General features: G+C 35.1%; 1 protein-coding gene across 5 annotated transcripts in view; it reads right to left on the bottom strand.

Moving 5' to 3' along the window:
* LOC105214022 (protein king tubby) overlaps nt 1–20,144 on the bottom strand; it is a 119,030-nt gene that overhangs the window by 25,541 nt on the left and 73,345 nt on the right. Inside the window, exon 1 of one of the 5 annotated variants that reach the window (XM_054232973.1) lies at nt 1,269–1,291. The exons of the other annotated variants lie outside the window; for them this stretch is intronic. The gene's annotated coding sequence lies outside the window, so the exon portion shown is untranslated. Of the gene's footprint in view, nt 1–1,268; nt 1,292–20,144 lie in introns of those variants that run through there. 5 annotated transcript variants of the gene reach the window in all.

Raw genomic sequence — 20,144 nt, forward strand, 5'->3', positions numbered from 1 at the left:
ACCAAATAATTTTAAATCTATTACAAAAGACCTATGTATATGTATTCTATTATATAGTATTCAATGCGCGTGGCACTCTGAAGTGAGGCTGGTTAGGGAGGCTAACGAAGCTTTGGCGATCGAGTAAAGACGGTCTAACCTTATCATCTATATATAATAAATAGGGTTGTAAAACCAAACCAAATACTTTGCATCAGGTCTGGGAGGCTTCAGTCGATATCTCGATATCAGAATCGGATAGATAAGCTGATAAACCGGTCAATCGTAAACCAAACTTATTAACGAAGCCACAATGAAGAAGGCTCTGTTAAAACAAACACTCATCCAAATAATGATATTATCCATGAAAAATATGGCCATATTCGGAGCATGGAATATTTGCACACTCTCAGAAACTTCACGTTGAAACCAAGAAGGAATAATTTATTCTGAAATTGAAGTTAAATTATTAACTATTTTGCAACAAATATTGAAATGCATGTGAAAACGTACTTTCTAGAATAATTCAAATAAATTTTTCAATTCAATTCAATATAATTGGACAGAAATCAGCTGCTTCTGTTTACATTATTTTGTTTCTCACATGTGTGGGGAAAAGCTATGCGTACTGAAGCTTTTTATTTTATCAAAATTGTAACAGAATACCAAAAAATTTCTTACTTGATAAAAATATGAAAATATTTTCAAATTTTTGTTATTTTGTCAAGTGCACAGAATAGGGCTGTAGATCTACGGTATTATTAAATAGGTCCAGGAAAAGCATTTTCAGACTTACAGCTACTCTAACAGGTCATTGGCCATTTGGAGAACATGCAATGAAAATGGGCATACCCTATAATAACATTTGAAACAATTTTCCATTTTCTCTGTGAATGTCCAGCCCTATCGCAGATCCGACACAAGACACTAGGAAGCCATCAGGCATCAAGTCTTGAATGGATATCAACTACAAACATATCGGATATAAGTAGCTTCATCGAAAACACAAAGTGGTTTGAACGGAAAGATGAAACGGGATAACAGTAAATTATAAGGTCTGCGAACAGTGTATCAAAATGGCACATCTAGTGCTAATTGGGCCATAAAATGATATGGCAGCACTCCTACCTAACCTAACCTAACCCATATTGAAAAACCTGTAGCCTGCGGTGACATCTAGCAGCGTAAACTTAATGAAATTTACTTTTGAAACTTATTTCGAAAAAGCGGTCTTCAGGCATACGTTTATCAATAACTCACAGAAATTCTTCTGGATGTGGAGTCCTTACCTTTATGCTTCAACTTTAATACTTATGATTGTATAGTAATATAGTTATCCATACCTGTAAAAAAAAATTAAAACATTTTTATTAGAAAACTATTCATTTGTCAACGGATGCAGAGGAGTAATAAAAATACTTGAGCTTATATTGTTTTTGTGCTAAAAATGTAAACTAATCTGACCTCATATGAGCTCTCAAAATGTAAGCACACTTGAACTCAAATAACCCCTCTAAATGTAAACACACTTAAGCAAATCTATATGTATGTCATTTCGTGACCCTTAAAATGTAAACAAACTTCACTTCATGTGTCCCTTCAAAATGTAAACAAATCTGACAATACATAACATTTCCTGATGTAAACAAACCTAATGTCACGTTACCCTAAAATTTAAACAAAGCTGACTTCACGTGACCCCTTAAAATGTAAACAAACCTTCTCCGCGGTCAATGACCTTTGGCCAGGCTTTGTTTACATTTTGACCGAGGTCAATGACCTTTGGCCGGGGTTTGTTTACATTTTGGTTGAGGTCAATGAACTTTGGCCCGGGTTTTTTTACATTTTGCCCGAGGTCTATGACCTTTGGAAGGGGTTTGTTTACATTTTGGACGAGTCTAATGACCATTGTCCGGGGTCAATGGCCTTGCGATCACATGAGATCGGGTTTCTTTACTATATATTCACATGAAGTTAGTTTTGTTTCATTTTTTTTTTTTAATTTTGAGGGGCACGTAGTGTTAAGCTTGGTGTCTTGCGAGATCATGAGAGGTCAAGACAAATTGAGGAGGTCAGGATTAGGGATTACGATATGCCGTATTAGGGGTTATAGGAAAATAGTCCTACTTAATATAATAATCCAAATAAGCGTCCTAACCAACAAATGCGTCCGATTTCAAATTTCAAATTGGGTAATATGTAAAAAATTATATGGGTTTCAAGTTTATTGTATTTATAAAAACTACTATTATATTTCAAGTAAAGCCAGTTAAGACTTTTATTCATACATATAACTACGCGAATAGCCACTATAATATACAATTTAAACTTTACGAACAAAATATATAACAATTACTTTAATACGCTGACTTATTTGTCACAATTCAGAAACTTTACATGAGAACTTACTAGAAGTAGCTTCCCACCAATGAGTTTGGAAGTTAGTTTGAAACTTTTGTTCATTCGCTATTCAACTCTGATTGTTGAATAAGTATGTGCTAAGGCTATAGTCTGATTTTTCACTACATACACATATATTAATGAACCACTATTGGTAATATTTTTTTCGCAGTTACCGCCCACATACGTTTCAATGCCACAAAATATGTTCAAAGTTTTATTATAATAACCAAGGAGGCAGAGTGAGAGGGAGTGCGGCTTAGCAAGTATGCTAGGTCGAAATTGACTGGAGGTTAGCTGGAAAGTGCAGAATGTGAATGGAGAAGCATATGAAGACTTACATATGAGTACATTTATGAGCTGGCTAATACACATTTGATTGCATTTGAAAGTTATAAAGCTGTTTACATAAGTGCTTAAGGTCAACTAAGCTATTTAGAATTGTGGAAAATGAGTTGAGTATACTGCAGTAGGTTGTAGAGTACTTTATAATGCAATTTTTCTTTATTAGTATTTTTTTTGTTTCATGGGCTTCATCTAAGGGCTGTTTTATCGTAATCTTTTGGGCTGTTTTCAATGCAAGCTTTCTTTCTCTGTGACGGATCTCAGATTTTCAGAGAGTCGCTTATGCTAAGATAAGAGTTTATTGTGATCTCTAGTATGAAAAGGCGCTGCAGTGCTAGACAACAGTCGTGGTTCATATGTATATGGAATCTGAAAGTAGGGCTCATCTGTAACTAGAATAAATCTTTGGAAGGCTACTGAATGCCACATACTTGTTAAGGAGTCTGTTTGGAGTGTCGACGTATCCTGAATCTTCTAAAAAGCTGAAGCTTATTTTATGAAAACCTGCAATATGTTTGTACAAACATTTACACTCGCATAAGAAAATTCAAAATAGTGAGTAATATTGCACAATATTGCAATAGAAAATTTCATTAAAAGTTTGCGAAGAAAAATCTTAATGCTTATGAAATTGCAGTAATCGCAAAAAGTTCAGCGAAGAATGTAGAAAAATATTAGTAGGTCAAAAGAGAGCCAGGAATTAATAATAAATGAAATAGAAAAGAAAAAATGTATTGAAAAATGGTGCGTATGCCTTCGAGTATTAAAAACTAAATGCAATATACATACATACAGACGAGTACACACACAAGAATGAAATAAAGAGTGAAATAAAAACTATGTCGCCTGTGAGGACGACAGCACTACAAAGCTGTGGGTGAAGGTGAGTGCATGCATACTTGCAGGTTTTTTTGCTGTTTTGTAAATTTCTCTGCGCACTGACATGTTCAAGTGTAATTAGTTGCAAAGTATGTGGTGTGCTATTAATTGAGATGGAAAGGAGAACAACAACGAAACTTCGTTGAGGAAAATTGTGTGAGATTCTTAAAATTCTAGTGCAGCGGAAGGTATAGTGTAGTGCTTGGACGAAAAAATATCGCTTGTCGTTGCCAGATGGCTTGAAGTGGCATATTTGATGCTAGATAGAGTTTTAGCATGAAACTCCAAAGTAAGAAAATATTTTAATTGCACAAGTAGTTAGATGCAGGGCAGCAAGATTGCCAGTATTAAAGATTGATATGTTTGAAGGTACAAGATACTGTATCGAACCATCTATGGCAAATAGAATTAGATTATTCATATATCTTGAAATTGTATGAATCGAACTTATTGCTTATTTGAGATAAGGTCGTGTTTATTAACAGGTTTAAGCTTAAAACACCTCAGTTTAACCAAAGAGCCCTTCTACGGAAAATATATGAAGATATTGTCAAACACATAACTTTTATTTATATTAGGGTCCGACCGATACCCAATTTTTGGCCGAAGCCGAAGCCGAAGCCGAAGCCGATACCGTATAATCGGCCATTTCGGCCGATGCCGATTCTTTCATGAACACATTTATTTAGTAAACTAGTATAGTAACGAAAGAAAAACCAAAACGAATAACATCAAGAATATGTTTTTCTTTTCTTAAAACAAGTTGCTACGTAAGCAATATAACTTTTTTCCTTTAAGCACAGAAATAAAGCTTTTTGGAGGTTCTTTTACATACACCTCATAGTCCAAACCAGCACGGAATGATTATTATTACCTGATCCCGTCTATGGCGAATGATGTTGATTATGAAAATTTGTCTAACGAGAAACTTCTAAAAATATACTCTCCCAGTGTTTTGCCTATAGCAACAAAGGTTTCTATAAGAGTGTCATTATGAAATTATCTTCTAAACCTCAACAACTTGGTTTCACCATAAGTAACATAGGCTATATTTATTGCTAGAAAGGATTAACTAACATAATCCAAAATGTAAAAAAGTGCCCTAAAACGTTATTCATTGCATGTGCTCGGAAACTATTGATGATAGGACCAAGGCAGTTTAACTAGATCTCAACTACTTGGAAATAGTTCTCAGGCAAGGGTATCAAAAAGACTCCGTGATGGAGAATCTTAATCTGAAACTGAATATCGTCTTGCATGTCATTCTCTTCGCATCGCAGTCGCGTGCTAGAAAACCTGCTACAGAAGAAGAACAAAAGATTAGAAATTTACAAGCTCGCATTGGGGGTTCGACTCTGAGCGTTCCCAACGCCTTCATAATCAGAGAGAAAGACAATGGACACCAAAGACTAGAGTTCGTAATCAAGTTTTAGCGCATTGTAACTAAAATATATTCGAATTTTCCTCATTTTACTATGTACATTCTTTCTCAATATCCCAAGTCGGTTGAATGATTTGAGGTTATGCTCATCTTAGAAGCGATGTCACGATGCAAGTATTACAAGGTGAGTACTCTTATATTATCTTTATAAGATATTATATCAGTCTTTAACATTTGTGCCGAGTTTAGTGCTCGAGTTTATGATCATTTGGTGTTTATGGTCAAACTTTTCTTCATAATACCGAGTTTACCATGTAAACAATTTAATCTAATGACATTTTTGGGAGTGTATGGAATTGCAATTCTATTTTGAAATTAGAGTGGAAAGAACGATTGAAATTTTAGATGCAGCTCCGAATTTTTTAAGCTCACAAATGAAAGTTCATACGCGTTTCACAAACTCTAAACCTTAAACTTGAGTTTATCTTTTAGTATAAATGTACTATTGTCTCTTAGTGTTTCATTTAAGCACATAAACATAAACTCGAGTTTGTCACTTAGTATGGAACAACTATAATTGTAGTTAAATGCATTCAATATAAGTCACTAAAGCTATTAAAAACCTCTTTTATCAACCAATATCCCCTAAAAATACCACGGAAAAACCTTAAATAAAAGCGCGATAAAATACAAAGACAAAAGAGCAAACTCAACAACCATAAACACATTCATTTGGCGGCCACATGCATTGTTTGACTTCGCTGCTCGCCTTCATATGCAAAGTAAATATCGGCATGGGTAAAGCTGTCGGACTAATATTGACACATGACCGCCAACGGCGAAGTTTTGAGGGCAATATGAATACGCGAGTAAGAATGGAGAAAAAGTGGCATATTTTTTATGAAACTTTATGGTATTTGTGTGTGTAAACATAGAAAATGCCAAAAAATTGTTTTTGTTTGAGGTAGATCATGTTGTTGCAGGAAAAATATGTGGAGAATACGCGCGGAAAGAGAATGATATGTATACATACATATGTATGTATGTATGTATGTGAGTGAGCGTTGTAGTTTCGCTAAAAATTGTTCAAATAAATGATTAAATGTGCGTCAGCATATGTTTTCGGGCAACTCGTTGTGTTTTATTATTTATTAAAATACAATAAAATTAAAATTAGACATTTTCCAGTGACAATTTGGCAATTTGTGTGCGAGTTTTGCTGATAAATATTTGCACATTTTCGCATATTGCATAGCAAACAATCGTCAAAGTTATGCAAATATTTAGGCAAACGAACGCGTATGCACGCACAAGTTAGAGTATACTATGTGTGAGTTTGAGTGAAAGTTGAAGTGGATGGGCGAGGAAAATGTATGCAGTTTAGAAGTGACAGTGCGTATGAGTAACATTTGATTTCGCTGCTTGGGGAAAGGGTAGGTAAGGAAAGTAAATTTGTTGAAAATGTAAATATGAGAATTGCTTCATATGATTCATACTCTATAGATGCGTACAATATTTTAGTGTTTTTTTTTAGAATTTTCTTAAAGCATATAATCTCAATACAAATCGACAAGATATATAGATAGATCCTCTCAAAACATGTTGTCAGATAACTGTCACTAGGCAGAACTAACATTTGTGTATACACTCAGTCCTTTTTTTACGCGATTATTGGTTCTGCCACTAATCGCGTAAAAAAAAAATCACGTAAAAATGGTTAGTTTTCCAATATTAACTGACGAATTGGTTCCTAATATAAAAAATATCACGTATAACAAAATATACGTGCAAAAAAATATTCAAAAGCAATACAATAAGTTTCAAATTTCAGACTTATAATTTATTCATTCATAACAAAATACAAAACAAAAACCATATATAAAAGAGACGATAATAGAAAATAGGTAGATTTATTGAACAAGTAAATGTTTTAAATCTGTGCCCTTTAGTGCTCGCGGCCTGAGACTTTTGTTTACTAACAGCGGTTTAATCATACGGCCATCAGAAGCATTGCTACATAATAAAAACGTTACACGGTCTTTTGCATCTTTGTAGCCACCAAAGGATTTTGGGTTCGTTTTGGTAACTGGGATTCGTTTCTGGTTGAGATCCTCAATTCAAATAATAAAAGGTTTTCCATTTCTTCAATAAAATCATTTCTTTAGAATGAAGTTTTCTTCGCATTTACATTTTTGCCGAAACTACAGATTTTCTAATTGCATTTTATTTTATTTTTTTTTTATTGTCCGCACTGTAGATTCACTGAGTCCAAGCCTCTTCCCCACATTTGTTGGGCCAGCTCCCTGCTCTAGATAGTCCAAAACATTTATTTTTGTTTCTAAAGAAATGTCTTTGCGTTTTTTTATTTTTTCCGGAATTAGCTTCCATTGTAAAGCTAGCAAAAATTGAAATTCCTTATTAAAAATTTGTATTACAAAATTTTAGATATATTTTAAAGTCTTACCTAAACAACTGCACCGGCCGCTAACTAAATACATTATAACTAGATTTGCAATAATTGATACACATAGAGTAAAATTTTTTTGTTGGGACTTCCCCGTATTATATTCAAAAATTATTACATACATGTAAAACTATGTAAACAAGCAAAAAACGAAAAAAAGCAATTGCGTTAAAGTGAGAAATTCGCGTGAAAAAAGGAATTTGCGCTGCAAAAATAACCGCGTTAAAGTGAAATAGCGTAAAAAGAGATCGCGTAAAAAAAGGACTGAGTGTATTTGTAAATTTTAAGTGACGATTCCTAGATGCCCGGAAAAGTTACCTTATTTGTTATTATATTTTTTATTTCAATTATATCCGTTTCTTGAGTTATACTTAAAGTGAGAGCTAGATAAAATATCAATGGGTAGAGAAGAAAACACACACTTTTGAAGGAATATAATATAATACTAACGTTGAAATCTATGCAATATTAATTATTAGCCGTGCTCTTAACCAAAAAAGTCGGATATACTTAACCGGTACGGATCTGAATTACTGTGCAAGACCAAGACTGTACTGACTCGCCAGTAAACGACTTGCTTATTTTCAATGCCATTACAACAACAACAACAACAACAAATATGAAAAGGTTAGTGATTGACAAAACATATTTCCAACTAGAGCCACCATCAGCTTTTTTTGTTGTTCTCGTGATCACACCTTTTCATATTTGTTGTTGTTCTCCTTGAAGGTAATCGCCTTTATATGTCTTAAAATTATTCCAGTCATGAGGTCAAGGTGATAATGTATCTGAAACCAACGAAAAAGGGAGTTATTTTCGAATAAACCTACCACTCCAATGGGAATGACGGAACAGGTGTTCCTGTCACCAGACCTGTCAGAGTTTCAATGGGTTGGAGACTGCCTCGTCATAATGCATTTTAGCTGCGTCTAATCCTAGCATACTTAGGTAGCTAAATCAACTCAACTTCAAGGAAGTTGTACAGGCAGAGAGAACTAGAGATCGTTTAGCTCACTCAGAGTACACCGCGAGGAGAGGAATATTACTTCTTCTTCCAATGCGTATTTCTACTTTTTGGAAGAATTGACTGTTGAGTTGGTAACAAAAGAACGTATTAAACAATAGCGAGTATTAGTGGGACTATCTGAGGTTATACGACGAAAGAAAATAAATTTTTAATACAAACTGGATGTTAGATCCGAAGGAATGTATTCCTCCGTTTATATTGCTCACTTTTAAGACAGACTTTCGCTTTACAGTTCATTGTGTGTCACGCTCCGGCACGTACACGACTTTTTGATTACTTGAAGTCGAGTTAATTCGATTTGAAATAATTTAAGTTTTATTTTTCTTCATGGCATACATGACAAAGGTCTGTTTATCTTTTGCTTAAATGACTTAACTTTTGCTCAACTAAATAAATATGAACACCGCATTCGCTGGCATATAAGTCTTTTTAATAATATTAGCGTAAATGAAGGTCAAGCGCATAATCACATACGGATATGGTATATGTACATACATACATACATACGTGCTTGCAGTTGTATTAACTTACACATGACATTTGTTGACTTTGGCCGTGGTGCCTGAAGTTCGCCTGGTGCCAGTGCCATGCAACACCAACTCACATGCACTAATGTATGTATGTATATATGTATTGTATGTGATTGCGTCAAACTGTCAGGTGCATTCTAGATATTCAACTCGCACAGATGTTATAATAAACAAAACGCTATGGAGCATACACTTGAATTGCCGGCGCGCGCGGGTGGAAGCGAGCAACTGAAGTGCGCTGTTGCTGTGCCAAAGAATATCAAGGACATCTAGACAGGCATGACATAGCATGGCACAAAGCGCTTCATAGTTTGTTTTTGTATTGAGAAAAAAGAAAATACCAACTAAACTGATAGCGATAGCTTTATTTCAATGTTATTGTTGATTTGGCGGTTGTGTGTGTGTTTGAGGGGGTGCATGTGTGCAGCAGCGCCAAAGTTGCATGCAATAAATACGCATGCACATTTATGGCATACACTGCAATGCATTGAATACAAAATATTTTTAGTTTTTTCTTTTTTCTTGTTTTATTTTTCAGTTGTAATATTTTATTGATAAAACTTATGATATTTCCGGCGTTTCCACGCACACACACTCTCACACTTGTTCAGTTTGTAAGCACGTAAGTGGCATTTGTAATTTTATTGCGATCTTCTTGTAGTGTGCGCGTTTTCAACATTGTCGAGCGCAGACGCTTTCAAGGACTTCCATGGGTGTTGACTTTTATGCGCATATACACGCGTACATACAGTCGACGTAAAAAATTTGGACAGAAATTTCAAAGAATTTTTCATCATATTAAACGTTTTATATAAAAGTAGGAATCATAAAAAAATATATGTATTTTTTAAAAATTTTATACGTAAATGGAGGGATTATAGCATTAAGTAGGTTGTTTTCGGGTGCGTGTGGTATAGAAAAAGTGAAATTTTGGTTTTCACCTGCGATGGGGAGTGTCTCATCCGAGGCTTTAGATTTTTCATTGGTACTTCGTTTTTATGTGGTGGGTCCCAAACCCTACGCACAACCGCAGAAGCGGGTTCGCCTTCTCACTTTAGCTCGCCTTCAAACGGATGTATGTTAGCTACCCAGAGGATACTTGGTCTAAAACCGGAAGTCGTGAGCTGCTTGAATCATGTGGAGAAGTATCGTTTCTGGCCACTCCCAAGTGAATGACAATCAAAAACTTTCCTCACATGATCCCATCCTCCGAAATAATACGAGCTGCAGAGCTAAATAGAGAAGGTACAATCTTCTACAAGAGTGTACAGCTGCTGGCGTATGCCGATGATATTGATATCATCGGAAGCCACAACCGCGCCGTTAGTTCTGCTTTGTCCCGCATGGATAAGGAGGCGAAGCGAATGGGTCTGGAGGTGAATGAGGACAAGACGAAATATCTCCTGTCATCAAACAAATAGTCGGCGCGTTCGCGTCTTGGCTCCTACGTCACTGTTGACAGTCATAACTTCGAAGTCGTAGATAATTTCGTATACCTGGGAACCAGTATCAACAACACCAACAATGTCAGCCTCGAAATCCAGCGCAGAATGACTCTTGCCAACAGGTGCTACTTTGGACTCAGTAGGCAATTGAACAGTAAAGTTCTCTCTCGACGAACCAAAATCAAACTCTACAAGTCGCTTATCATTCCCGTCCTGCTTTATGGTGCAGAAGCTTGGACGATATCAACATCAGATGAGACGACACTAGGAGTTTTCGAGAGGAAAATTTTGCGCAAGATTAATGGTCCTCAGAACATTGGCAACGGCGAATACCGCAGACGATGGAACGATGAGCTGTACGAGTTATACGACGACATTGACATAGTTCAGCGAATAAAAAGACAGCGGCTACGCTGTTGTCCGAAAGGACGAAAACACTCCAGCCCTCAAAGTGTTCGATGCAGTACCCGCCGGAGGAAGCCGAGGAAGGGAAAGGCCTCCACTCCGTTGGAGGGATCAGGTGGAGAGCGACCTGGTTACACTTGGAATCTCCAACCGATCCAGCCGAACTGCGGAGGAAAGAGAAGAGTGGCGCGCTCTCATCGATTCGGCTATAACCGGCTAAACGGTTGAACGCCATTAACATACATACATACCTGCGATGGAAACAACTGATCGTGTGATGGCTGGTTCTACAGACTAAATATGGACTTGTGGAACACCTTTCAAAAATGCCAGTAGCAATGCAAAAAACGATTACAAGTAATAATATAAACATTTTACGCTCTTGTATGCTTCATTTTTTCGACCAAACTGCCAAAAATAATGCCAACTTTTCGTCATTGTCCGGAAGATGGTGCGATATAATTATCTCGGAATTTCTTTCTGGACTGCCACGTTTTCGTGAAAACACCTTCTGCTATTAGCTAATGAAATGAAAATCAATCGCTTTAGTAGATTTTTGATAGATTCAAGATGATTCGACGATACATTAGAAGCTTATAGCCTTTCGCACAGCCAAATCCAAGATCAATTAAAATTTAGGTGATAATCCAGTTTTTGCCATTCGTACTGCTACTCTATAATCGATCAGCTGTAATACATTTTTGTTTTTGCTTTTCATAAGAAGTTGGTAAGCTGATTGCTATTTTCTCAATAGCGACATCTACCGTCTATGCTATTTTATGAAAAAATACAGCCAACTCGGAGAGTTTTGGTTTTTATTTTGTATTGTAAATCGATCTAATTTGATCAATTAGTTTCTGTACGAAAAGGCGAAGGAGATTTTTTTAGTCGCCACCAAAGACAAACGCCGGCCCACTTTGACTAAAGAGTTGATAGGAGAAGGACTGCTTAAGTTCAGCTTCCTACTTCAAATCAGTTTCCGCATTGTACTCCAAGAACAACAACAACAGCAATCTAAAGACACGAAGTTTAGCGCATAGGAATCTTAAAAGTACTTCAGAGAAAGATACTTGGATATATTCATTAAATTTCACCACGGTGTATGTGTTAGAAATCAGAATATACCGGAATTTTTATAGAGTAAACTCAAAAAATATATTAAATATATGTAAGAACTCTTTCATAGATATTAGTACACAATAGCACGATTTATATATATATATATATTTGGCGTAGGAACCGCTTTAAGCGATTATAGCCGAATCCACCAGAGCGCGCCACTCATTCCTCCTTTTTGCTTTTTGGCGCCAACTGGAAACACCAAGTGAAGCCAGGTCACTTTGCACTTGGTCTTTCCACCGGAGTGGAGGTCGTCCTCTTCCGCGGCTTCCTCCAGCGGGTACTGCATCGAATACTTTCAGAGCTGGAGTGTTTTCTTCCATCCGTACAACATGACCTAGCCAGCGTAGCCGCTGTCTTTTTATTCGCTGAACTATGTCAATGTCGTCGTATAAATCGTACAGCTCATCGTTCCATCGTCTGCGGTATTCGCCGTTGCCAATGTTTAGAGGACCATAAATCTTGCGCAAAACCTTTCTCTCGAAAACCCCAAGAGTCGTCTCATCGGATGTTGTCATCGTCCACGCTTCAGCGCCATACATCAGGACGGGAATAATGAGCGACTTATAGAGTTTGATTTTGGTTCGTCGAGAGAGGACTTTACTTTTCAATTGCCTACTCAGTCCAAAGTAGCACCTGTTGGCAAGAGTGATTCTGCGTTGGATTTCAAGGCTGACGATTTAGCAATGTATTATTTGATTCACAGGTCGACATGAATATGAATATGACACAGAGCGCACGAAATAGTAGAAAATGTGTTATGCGCCTAAAGATATGCTACAGCACAATTTGAATTAATATTTTCCTTGTGTCATCATCCTAAATGTATACAACAAAATAATTTTATTGAATATCTCCATTTATATTGCTGGTCATTATCAGTTCAAACGCTTCAGTTCTTGTTGTAACTTTGCTTTGTGGTATTCTCAAGCTTCATTATCAGTTTCGAATATTTATAAAACATTTCATATTGAGCCTAAAACAATAGCACTGCCTATCAAACAACTTTCACCCAAAAATGTGCCATAATTGATTTGGCAAGCTGCCAATTAAAGCCTAAAAGCCTTTTGTATACGATTTTATTAACTAAAGCCAACGCTCAACACATTCGTTCATTAACTGTTTATCCGAACTAAAATCAAATTGCACTTCATGGCCAACAATAAGAGCGTATTGACAGCTTGGATTAGGTTCGCTTTTACTACAAAATAAATTACTTGTAGTTGTTGCATTTGTTGTAAGTGTATATACAAGTTTCTGCTTTAGCATTAACAAGAATTTAGTAAGGCTTTTAGTGTAAAAGCAAATGCTTTGACATATTTACATTACAAATTGATGCATTAATAAAATTTTCGGCTGTCTGTTTGTAAAGGGATTTTACCAGATGAGAAACGCATGTATGTATGTATTTTCAGCTTGTTTGTTCTACTCGCTTTGTGTACACGCTCTTCTTGTACTAAATAAACAATTAAGTTGTCAGCAAGTGTAGCAATTTCGTTATGCGCTTAACTCGACTCGAGCCAGTGTGTTTTAATAACAATGACACTAAATTAATTTGCCTTCGAGTAAAAGTTATTTCGCATGGCATATTTTCGACAGTATAGCATATATACTAACCTAATTTGTATTGACAGCAGTTGCCTAGAAATTTTCGTTGTCACCAGCAACAGTATAAATTAGTATATTCAAGCCCTAACTGTAGTGTTGTGAACAGCTGTTGGCTTTGCTTGAGCTTTAATCAACAGCTTATGTCTGTGTCACACTTGCACCCGGCAAATTATTATTACAACATAAGCCATGCATAATGTTGTAGCAACAACAACAAGTGTGTACAACTATTGCTCGGTTATTAGTGTAAGTGTGCAATGTGGCGTGTTAGGAGTCTGCAAGTGCTTAATGCCTTAATGACATACTTTACTCAATTACTGCTCGGTTGTTGAGAGTGTGTTGTGTGTTGAGAGAAGTGTTTTTGTTATGAAAATGTTTGCTAGTAACGAATATTTGTTTATTTGAATATTTGCTTGAATGAAAAGTGACATACATTTAATTAACACATTAATAATTGCAAATTAATATATTTAATTTTAATTATTTTGAATAAATGTAAAAGAAATAAACAACTAAATTTTTATATTGAAATATTTTTATACTCTCGCAACAAAAGTTGCTAAGAGAGTATTATAGTTTTGTTCACCTAACGGTTGTTTGTAAGTCATAAAAATAAACGAGTTAGATATAGGGTTATATATATCAAAATAATCAGGGTGACGAGACAAGTCAAAATCCGAATGTCTGTCTGTCCGTGCAAGCGATAACTTGAGTAAAAATTAAGATATCTTAATGAAACTTGGAACATATGTTCCTTGGCACCCTGAGGAGGTTGTTTTCGAAAAGGGGCAAAATCGGTCCACTGCCACGCCCACAAAATGGCGGAAACCGAAAACCTATACAGTGTCATAACTAAGCCATAAATAAAGTTATGAAAATGAAATTTGGAACATAGGATCCCATTAGTGAGGGGCACATTTGGATGTAATTTATTTGGAAAAGTGGGCGTGACCCCATTCCCAAATAGGTTTTTTTATATATAACTCGCACACCAATAAAGCTATATAAACCAAACTTTCTGCACTCGTTTATTTTAGCTATTTCCTTATACAGTCCAAAAATGAAAGAAATGGGATAATAACCACACCCATCTCCCATACAAAGATTTGGTTGAAAATTACTAAAAGTGCGTTAACTCACTAAAGAAAAACGTCAGAAACACTAAATTTCACAGAAATAATAACAGAAGGAAGCTGCACTGAGATTTTTTTACAAAAAGGAAAATGGGCGTGGCGTCGCCCACTTATGGGTCAAAAATCATATCTCAGGAACTACTAGACAGATTTCAATGAAATTCGGTATATAATATTTTCTTGACACCCTGATGACACGTGTGAAAAATGGACGAAATTGGTTCACAACCACGACAACTTCCCATATAACTCATTTTTGAATTTCATCTTATTCCTTCACTTTATAATATATGCATTAGGAATCAATGAAGATAGCGAAATAAAACTTTACACAAACACTGTATATGATCTGTTGCATCACTTGTGAAAAAATTGTCAAAATCGAACCATGACTTTTCAAGGCCCCTGATATCGAAGTGCCTAAGGTTAATTTTTCACCGAAAATATAGGTAAATCCCTCAGATATTTTAATGTAATTCATTCCCTCTGAATTTTTTTCTTATAACAGTTTCTCTCTGTACCTGAAATGGTAAAAATCGGGTCATAACTTCCCCCAGATCCCATATACCTAATTATAAGTAATATTAAATTAATGGAGCGTATAGTCTTCGATACATTGTATCTTGGTGGTGAAAACGAGTGAAATCGGTTTAGGAATTACCTCAGTCCCCATATACTATTTATGATGATTTTCGTTATTCTATTGAACTTTATACCCAATATATGGGTCGAATTGTGTTATCTTAATAAAATTACATCAATAAATTGCGAGAGTATAAAATGTTCGGTTACACCCGAACTTAGCCCTTCCTTACTTGTTTTTTATTGTTATTATTTTTTTAAATTTAATCTATTAAAATTAAATTTGGAAAAAAATGCGAAAAATTTACTATTTTCTTTAAATGTATTGCGATGCTGTAAATTTAAAAAAATCGGAAACTGATTCGTTATAGACTAAATATAAGCAGACTATGGATGGAATTGTGTGCAAATTATTTTTTGATTACCAAATTTTGGCACTGTACAAATTTGTCACGGATTTATCAATGACTAGTTATAAACGAAATAGTTTCGAATATATATACATATATAAAAATGAAACCCGTTTTACGTTGTCACGACATAGCTGAAAACGGCTTAACCGATTTGGTTGATTTTTTTTTTGTAGTTTTCTAATACTCTGTACAAGGTTCTTACTGAAAAAAATATTCAGAAAATCTCTCAGAAAGATTGAAAAATATAGGTTTAATCTTTCTATATATATATATATCCTGTGCGTGTGTTAGTCATTGAACTCTTCCTAAACGGCTGAACCGATTTCACTATTTTTTTTTTATCAGGGGCCTTGAAAAGTCATGGTCCGATTTTGACAATTTTTCCACAAGTGATGTCACAGCTCAAATACAGTATTTGTGTAAAGTTTTATTTCGCTATCCTCATTGGTTCCTTATGTATATCGTATAAAGTGAAGGAATCAGATGAAATTCAAAATTGAGTTATATGGGAAGTAGGCATAGTTGTGAACCGATTTCGCCCATATTACACCAGTATCATCAGGGTGTCAAGAAAATATTATATACCGAATTTCATTGAAATCTGTCTAGTAGTTCTTGAGATATGGTTTTTGACCCATAAGTGGGCGACGCCACGCCCATTTTCCATTTTGTAAAAAAATCTGTGTGCAGCTTTCATCTGCCATCTCTTATGTGAAATTTAGTGTTTCTGACGTTTCTCGTTAGTGAGTTAACGCACTTTTAGTCATTTTCAACCTAACCTTTGTATGGGAGGTAGGCGTGGTTATAATCCGATTTTCTCCATTTTTGGACTGTATAAGGTAGTACCTAAAGTAAATGACTCCAGAAAGTTTCCTTGATATAGCTTTAGTAGTTTGCGAGGTATGTACAAAAAACTTAGTAGGGGGCGGGGCCACGCCCATTTCCCCATTATTTAAATTAAAAATTACATCCACATATGCCCCTTCCTAGTGCGATCCTTCATACCAAATTTTATTTCAATAGCTTTATTTATAGCTTAGTTATGGCACTTTAAGTGTTTTCGGTTTTCGCCATTTTGTGGGCGTGGCAGTGGTCCGATTACACCCATTTTCGAACTTAACCTTCTTATGGTGCCAAGGAATACGTGTTCCAAGTTTCATTAAGATATCTCAATTTTTACTCAAGTTACAGCTTGCACGGACAGACAGACATCCGGATTTAAACTTTACTCGTCACCCTGATCACTTTGGTATATATAACCCTATATCTATCTCGTTTAGTTTTAGGACTTACAAACAACCGTTATGTGGACAAAACTATAATACTCTCTTTAGCAACTTTTGTTGCGAGAGTATAAGTTTGGGTGCAACCGAACATTTTATACTCTCTTTATTGATGTAATTTTATTAAGATAACACACAATACTGACCCATATATTCATAAAAGAAGAATAGAATAACGAAAATAATTATATATTTTATATGAGTACCGTGGTAATTCCTGAACCGATTTCACTCATTTTCGTACATTCGGCATTGAAATTACTCCTAAATTGCAAATCAACGAAACTCCAGTTTGCAAAATCGCCAAAAATAGCGCTATAGCGAAGATTCTCCAGATATGCAAGTTGATAATGTGTGAAGTACGGCGCATAAGAAATCGCTTATATTGTTGCTAGATATTGGAATTGGTAGGGTCACAGTTGACACCTCGATGGATTAATAACATTTCAAACAGATTTCTGTCTCTTCTCTCTCTATCTGGACATAAAACAACAATATAATACCTATAATTGGCTGAGTGAACGACCAATATTGGTCGCAAAAAACAAAGATATCGTCGATGTCAATGCGACAATTTAGAATTTCTTTACAGGAGAGCTGACACAGATACAAATTAGGATGACGTAGCCAACTATCCCAAAGGATTTTTATAATCACTGTAATTGCCTGGATTATCACCACTTAATTTTACATTGAAAACTAGCATCAGTTGTCATCATGCTGTATAACATAAATCTACCTCGACTTTATAATGAACTTTGTATCGTCATCGAAACCAAGATTGATTGTATATCTTAGCCACAAAACGTGTGGCCGGGTCTGCTAGTTGTTTAACATTTATAAAACTTTTTCTCAGTGGATATGTGAATAATGTGAAACATATTCAATTTAGAAAATTCTTGTAGATTCCCTCAGCTCGGACTGAATATAACAAGAATTATGCCCATTTCCAAAATACCAGCGTGTTTGACTGCTAAATTGAATTTGTACAGACCTTAGCGTTTGAGAATTTTAAGAAAAATATTTTTTTTGGATTTATCTAAAAAAATATTCTGAATAATAAGTCAAGTCAATCGTGTCTTTGAAAAATATTGACTGATGAAAGTTCTAAAGTAGTTTTATGACCTAGAAACGTTTGTCAAGAATATCTGAAAAATTAGGGAAGAGCTATCATCAAAATATTATAGTATTAATAACAGAACAGGATTCCAGGATTAGCGGAACTAATTTATATATATAGAAAAACTGCTAAAAGGGTCTTATTTTGTTTTTGAAAATTTAGTTGACTATTTTACTATAATAATATACTTTAGACACATTTTAGCCATAATATGAGTAGTTTAACTACATCAGCAGTTTCATGCTACTGTCCAATCGTCTTTAGACGAGTAATATTCTGCGTTCTAATGTGTGCTTATCTTCAAGCCTAAAAATCTTCTATATTTAAAAAAAAATTTAAAACTGCATAAACTAAAAATCTGAAAATCTCAGTAAATAAGTTATCCGTCATTAAATATATCATAAATTCACTTCATGCCATTTACGATAGTGAAAATTTATGTTCTCTCCAAAGAAGGGGTAAACCAAAACAAATAAACACTCGTTAAATCGAACATTAAATAGTAGAATTAGGTCAAACATTAGTCACTTAACGACGTCATAAATCGATTAATCGATTTTTATTGAAGAAATTTCCATTAACAGTTATGTGTGACCATAAACTTTACACTAATAGCAAAAGGACATACGTTGGCTTAACGCATACAAGGGCGGAGAGAGATAGTGTATAAAAATATTTATGAGCTTGAGAATAAATAAGCAGTGAGTAGGTGTGGTTGTCTGCGTGGTTGTTTATAAAAATCGATAAATTGATTATATTTTCAATAGAAGGGATATGAACGAATACCTGTATATATTTAGCAGAGTCTGCGGTCGAGTATATTTTAAGAGCCTTGGTTGTAATTAAAAGTAGGTAATTTTTATTTCATTACTAATTAATATTGCATTAAGGTGGTACTATATTTTTTTTCGAACTCTTCTAGATCTAGGTATATCTGAAATGTGTTTTTGTAAACATTTTAGCATTTTGAGAATACTAGATTTCAAGATAGAGGCTAGAGATTTGATATTTTGCACTACAAAAGCTGGTAAAATTGAAGGATCTTTTGAAAAAGAAACTCTAAAAGAGCTGGTAGTACCGAAAAATCTTTCGATTCGCTAAAATTTCTACTGCTCCCCTTGAAAAGGAAGATTGCTTACATTGTAGAGATGAAATGCCCAAACACTTTCATTCTGTCTACCTCAATCTTTCGAATTTTTTTTTTTTTTTCATATAATTCTTTATTTATTGAATCTGCTCTTTGGAGCCTAACAATAAGTTATAAAATCTTAATTCTAATTAAAACTAGACAAGCTCAACCAATTGATTGAGTTGTTTTGGTGAAACGTTGCTCCTCAGTGTGCTGGCATATCTCTTCTTTTTAGACGTGATTGATTACAAGAATGTAATAAAGCATTAGCCAATGGGTTTGGGTGATCGCGGAGTTTGGACAAATATTTATTTCTGCTGTTCTCTACTTCTTTCTTTACCATGAGAATACCAAGATCTTTATGGATATTTTCATTACGCATATACCATGGTGAGCACGTGATTGTTCTAAGCATTTTTGATTGGAATCTCTGAATTATATCGATATTGGTTGCACAGGTCGTACCCCACAGTTGGATGCCGTACATCCAAATCGGCTTTATGACCGCGTTGTATAATAGAACTTTGTTGTCTAGGCTAAGTTTTGAATTTTTATTTAAAAGCCAATTTAAATGTGCTGCTCTTATCTTCATGCAGGTTATTTTGCACGATATGTGTTTTCTCCACGTGAGCCTTCTATCCAAATGAATACCAAGATATGTTACTTCAGTCGCTTGGGGTACTAAAATATTGTTCATTTTAACTGCCGGACACGTTTTTGGTCTTAGAGAAAATGTAACATGCTTGCACTTCTGTTCGTTTACATTTATACGCCAGTTTGCTAGCCATTCTTCGACAAAAATCAAATGCGCTTCTAATACTTTTGATGCTATAATTGGGCATTTGTTTCGGCTCACTAAAGCTGTGTCATCCGCAAAAGTTGATGTCAAAATATTACTAGCT

This window comes from Zeugodacus cucurbitae, chromosome 6 (assembly GCF_028554725.1).
Source record: "Zeugodacus cucurbitae isolate PBARC_wt_2022May chromosome 6, idZeuCucr1.2, whole genome shotgun sequence".
In the NCBI taxonomy this organism is placed as follows: domain Eukaryota; kingdom Metazoa; phylum Arthropoda; class Insecta; order Diptera; family Tephritidae; genus Zeugodacus; species Zeugodacus cucurbitae.